Below are 5827 nucleotides of genomic sequence, written 5' to 3'. Positions count from 1 at the left end.
ATGCAGAAATTGTTAGATAAGTTGATGTTAGGTGAAATGAACCCCAAGATAAGAATTCAATTTTTTTTTCTGTAATTATTTCTAACATATTTATAAGATGATTTTTTTGTTACTTTGTATGTCCCTTCTGCATGGTACAACACCTGTTTTTGCTGTATTTGATGTTGGTATAATTTGTGGAGGGGAAGGGAAAAATTTTTTTAAATATGGATACATGTGGACCCATTGCAACAATGAGATATACAAGACATTATGTCGAAAAACAAGTTTTACAACTTTGGATGGGGGAAAGGCAGAGGGAGAAACGGGACGTAAGAGAGGTGAGATGGGAAGGGATAGTAAGGGGAAACAAAGGAGTATGCAACAATGCTTGATAAGAAATGTACTCATTACCTTGCCCATGTAATTGTAACCACTCTGTCTGGTATTTTCACACTTAAAAAAAAAAAAACACGAAAAACCATAAAATATAAAGTATTTTTGATAAAAAATAAAAATGACTCAGAATAAATAATCAATGCAAAAACAATCTTTACAGAAGCAAACTCTCAGAGATATTACATGACTTTGAAAAGGATAAAGTGGCTGAATTTAATATAAATTTAGAAGTATGACCATTCAAAAATATAAAAAGATATTCTTTATTTCATTATATAACCCAAAACAGAAAGTAAATGTTGTTTAGATGATTTTTTAAAATACAGTCTCTCAGGTGCTGGGAGGGTGGTTCAGTGTAGAGTGCTTGCCTTGCATGCATGAGTTCCTGGGTTTGATTCCTCAGGACCACTTAAGCAGTAAAAGATGGAAGAGATGCTGTGACTCAAGTAGTAGCAATAGCCTTGAGCTGAAGTGCTGAGAGACAGCACCCAGACCCAGAGTTCAAGCCCCACAACCAAAAAAATAAAACAAAAACAAAACAAAATACAATCTCTCACTTTTGTGTGCTCAACATTGTAACACTAGTGCTTCAGTCTAGGGCTAAGATTTTAGGTGTGGACATTTATCAACACTCCTGATTCAGATTCTAATTGATAAAATTTTTAATCAATGTTTTGTTATTAATTTTGCTCTTTGTAAATTCACATATACCTATAAAAAACAGTGTGGCCATCCCAATAACATTCTCAAAGTATTTCCTAATGATGACTTACAAAAAGTTGTATTATATTACAACAAGGAAAGCAATGTTACAAATAAGGAAAACCAATACATAAATATTAATAATTAATAAAATAAAAAACAAAACATTTACCTCTATTTCTAGTATTTGAAATGCAATACATATTCGATTTATTATTTTCTCATGTTGCTGTACATTTAAAACTGCCTAAGTCTATGATGTTCAACAAGAATTTTATAGACTATGAGTAGCCTTTAAAGTTTCCCACTAAGATTATTATTTATGGTTCATCTCATCATTTGTATATGGCTTATACCATCATTTATTCCTCGCTAACATATAAAGTAAGGAATCCCTTAAATTTTAACAGAAACTGTGAAGTTAATGTCTTAAATCTTCACTCTGCTTCTTTACACAAACACTTTGCAATTCCTCATTAGTAAAGTTTCTATAAACTCTGAAATGTACATACTTAGTAGTATATGACTGCTACCATGAATCTTAAATGCTTTATGGAAAAGTTTTACAGCATGCTAAATAGTCTTAATTTTGGCATATATGAGCAAATTCCCAAAATTAAACATATTTAAAACATTAAAACTTTTAACAAACCTTAACACTTTCTATAGTGTTCATTATGGCAGGTTCCTTGTACAGAATAATTGAATTCCTCCTCCTACACATCCGTTGAACAACAAATATATGGAATTATTTTGTTTTGGACATGTCAATCTTGACTTTATTCTTAAATGTGTTCTTATGTAAGAAATACATGGTTCTAAAATTTCACAACAATTCTTTTGAATTTAATTTTTGTGGAATTGTCTAGTTTAAGAAAATCAATTGCACTTTATATATAAAATTGTTCTGTGCTCAATTCAGTAGCACATACACTAACAATAAAGAGAAGAATATCCCCTGACTGAGGATGACACTCGACTTCGTGAAGCATTCCAGATTTTTAAAAGAACAGATGCTGGATAGGATGTGGACAGAAGGGAACCTTAATGCCTTGTTGTTAGGAGTTTAAACTTGTTCGAAGACTTTGGAAAGTAGTATGGAGGTTCCTCAAAAGACTACATAGAGCGCCCCTAACACCCAGCAATCCCATTTTGGCATTCACCCAAATGATCACAAACAAGATTATACTAAAACTACCAGCAAAACTATGTTCATTGCAGCATTATTTACCAAAGCTAAGATATATAACCAAACCCGATGTCCCACAGTAAACGAATGGATCAAGAAAATGTGTGTGTGTGTATGTGTGTGTGTGTGTGTGTGTGTGTGTGTGTGTGTGTGTGCGTGTACTGGAATTCTATGCCTCCATCAGAAAGAATGACATCACCCAGTTTGTTAGGAAATGGAAAGACTTGGAAAAAATTATATTAAGTAAATTAAGCCAGGCCCAAAGAAGTGAAGTAAGCCAGGCCCAAAGAAACATAGGTCCCATGGTTTCCTTATTTTCAATAACTAGTATGTGTCTGCTACAAGTAGAAAACATCATATAAGTTGATGTTAGGCAAAATGAACCCCAAGATAAGGATTCAAATGGTTTTTCTTTCTTGCGATTGTTTCTAAGATATTTATAAGATCATTTCTTTGTTGCTTTGTATGTTCCTCCTGCAAGCTAAAGCCCCTGTTTTCACTGTATTTGATGTTGGTACTATTTGTGGAGTGGAAGGGAAACACAAATCATTTAAATAGGGATGCAGGTGGACCCATTGCAACAATGAGATGAACAAGTCGTTGTGTCAAAAAATGATTTTGGCCGGGGGTTGAGGGATGTGGACAGTGGGGGGACTGGGGTGGGGGAGGGGTTAGTGGGGGTGGAGGGTGGAAGATGGGCAGGGATGGGAAGGGGAAACAAAGGAGGAGCAAGTGGACCCATTGCAACAATGAGATGTACAAGTCATTATGTCAAAAAATGAACTTTACAACTTTGGTGGGAGGAGGACCGGATGGGGGAAGTGGGGAAGTATGGGAAGGGATAGGAAGGGGAAGCAAAGAGGAGGCAACAATGCTTGATAAGAAATGTACTCGTTATCTTGCCCATGTAATTGTAACTACTCTGTCAGTATTCTCACAATAAAAATAAAAGAAATGTACTCAATAACTCACCCATGTAATTGTAACCCCTCTGTATGGCATTTTCAGAATTAAAAAAAAAGAAACATAGGTCCTATGGTATCCCTTATTTGCAATAACTAATGTATGTCTGGGATAAGCAAGAAGGTATGGTAAGGCGAAAAAAAGTAGTAGGCAACAATGCTTGATAAAAAATGTACTCATTACCTTTTCCATGTAATTGTAACTTCTCAATGAACCCCATGATAAGGACACAAGTGGTTTTTTATTTCTTCCTGTGGTTTCTAATATATTTCTAATGTACGATGTGATTTTTTATATGTGCATCCCCCACAGTTAAACCCCTGTTTTCACTGTATCTGATGTTGGTGCACTTCCATCTTGTATGTACACTTCTCTAACTTGGGGATGGAAAGGGAAAAAACAAAAGGCTTAAATAAGCATACAGTATGATCATTGCAACAATGTGACGCACAAGAGAGTATGTTGAAAAATGAACTTCACAATTTAGGAGGGGAGGGGAGGGAAGTGTACTTGTGGAGGTGGGAGGGAAGGGATCGCGGGGGAAAACAAAGGAGGAGGTAACAATGTTTGATAGGAAATGTACTCATTACCTTTTCATGTAACTGTAACCACACTGTACAGTAGTTTTACAATAAAAAATATAAAAATGTTCTCGGATGGAAGAGAATATTTCCCCTATTTTACCCATGTAATATCGATAACAAAGAAATTAATGCAAAATACTGATATGAAGATATTTTGAATAAATATGTGTGTATGTGTATGTGTGTGTGTGTGCGTGCCTGCGCATTTTCGTTCTCAGAGTTTGAATTCAGTGCACCAAGGTCTCACTAGGCCATTCCTCTCTAGATTGATGAGCTACTATATAAGCTACATCTCCATTCTTGGCTCTTTGCTAGTTCATTAATTTTTGAAAATATTTTTATTACTTTTTTATTGTGAACATACTGTATAGAGGGGTTACAATTACATGGGCAAGATAATGAGTACATTTCTTATCAAGCATTGCAGCCTCCTCCTTTGTTTACCCTTCACATCCCTTCCCAGCCTCCCCCTGCCCCCCCTACCCCATCCTCACCCCCCCCCACCAATGTTGTAAAGTTCGTTTTCAACATAACAACTTGTACTTCTCATTGTTGCAACGTGTCCACCTGTATCCTTAAACGACTTGTTTTTCCCCTTCTCCTCCACAAAGTATACCAACATCAAATATAGTGAAAGCAGGAGTTATACTGTGGGGGAGGGACATACAAAGCAAAAAAGAAATAATTTTATAAATGCATTAAAAATGCATTAAAGAAAAAAAACATTTAAATACATATCTAAGGGTTCATTTTCCTAACATCACATTATCTGACCTTTTCTGCTTGACTCATACATATACTAGATATTGCAAATAAGAGAAACCATGGGACCTATGTTTCTTTGGGCTTGGCTTACTTCACTTCTTTGGGCCTGGCTTAATTCAATTAATATAATTTTTTCCAAGTATTTCCATTGCCTACCAAACTGGGTGATGTCATTCTTTCTGATGGAGGCATAGAATTCCATTGTAATTTTTTTTAAATAATCTCATGAATAGTTTTTGTCCTGATTGGCTTCCAACGGTTATCCACAGATCTCAGTTTCCTGAGTAGACAGGATTACAGGTGTGACTAACCAGCACAAGGCTTTCAGAATAATTTATAAAGTAGAAGAAAATTGAGTTCATGGAGGCCTGTTTATCATCTCCTGCTTTTAAAGCATTTTGGAGTGATTATATGTGAATTTATTTCGTTTTGGATTCTTAAAAGACAGTAAGTGATGGTATTTAAAAGTTTTAATCTTTTTTTTTATTGGTCATGTGGCATGATCTCTGGGCTTGGCCGCTGTCCCTGTGCCTTTCAGCTGAAGGTGAGTGCTCTACCCCTTGAGCCACAGTGCCACTTCTGCTTTCCTAGTGGTTTATTGGAGATAAGAGTCTCACAGACTTTCCAGCCCGGGCTGGCTTTGAAGCGCAATCCTCAGATCTCAGCTTCCTCTGTAGGCAGGATTATAGGCGTGAGCCACCAGCTACTGGCTAGTTTTAGTACTTTTTAAAATGTATACTGGAACTGTGGAACAGAAGAAATTTGTCTCTCTTTAGACCTCAATTTATGAGCTCAGCTCTGAGCATGATAACCCAATGTCACCAACACTGTGTTGAAGACAAAATGTGACAGAAAACAATTACCATCGGCAATAATTGCTATGCTATTATTTCTTGGACAACATGAATATTGAATTGAGAGAGTCAGGGAATGGAGAGGATTTTACCTACTTTTTTATTGCTTACTTTTGGAAATTTTGACTCATTTCCTTCCCCACTGTGTGTCTTTGGGCCATGCACTTAGTGCCTTTGGGCCATGCACTTAGTGCCTTTAATTAAAATATTTCCTAACACTAAAATGGTAATAATATTAGAATTATAGCAAATGTTTTCTTAAGAATTAAGAGAAATAAAACTTGTGAAATACTTAACATAAACTTCTAGGAATTACAATTACAATTACATGGGCAAGATAATGAGTATATCTCTTATCAAACATTGTTGCCTCCTCCTTTGCTTCCTGTTCC

At 35.7% G+C, this 5827-nt stretch overlaps 1 pseudogene; it reads left to right on the top strand.

Annotated features, from left to right (window-relative positions):
- Positions 1–1989: 1989 nt before the first annotated feature.
- On the top strand, positions 1990–2083 carry LOC122109918 (annotated as a pseudogene).
- The last annotated feature ends 3744 nt before the right edge of the window (positions 2084–5827 follow it).

Source organism: Dipodomys spectabilis, unplaced genomic scaffold (genome assembly GCF_019054845.1).
Source record: "Dipodomys spectabilis isolate Male_0828 unplaced genomic scaffold, ASM1905484v1 ptg000070l, whole genome shotgun sequence".
NCBI classification, from domain to species: Eukaryota; Metazoa; Chordata; class Mammalia; order Rodentia; family Heteromyidae; genus Dipodomys; species Dipodomys spectabilis.
This window is presented reverse-complemented; position numbering and strand designations above follow the sequence as displayed.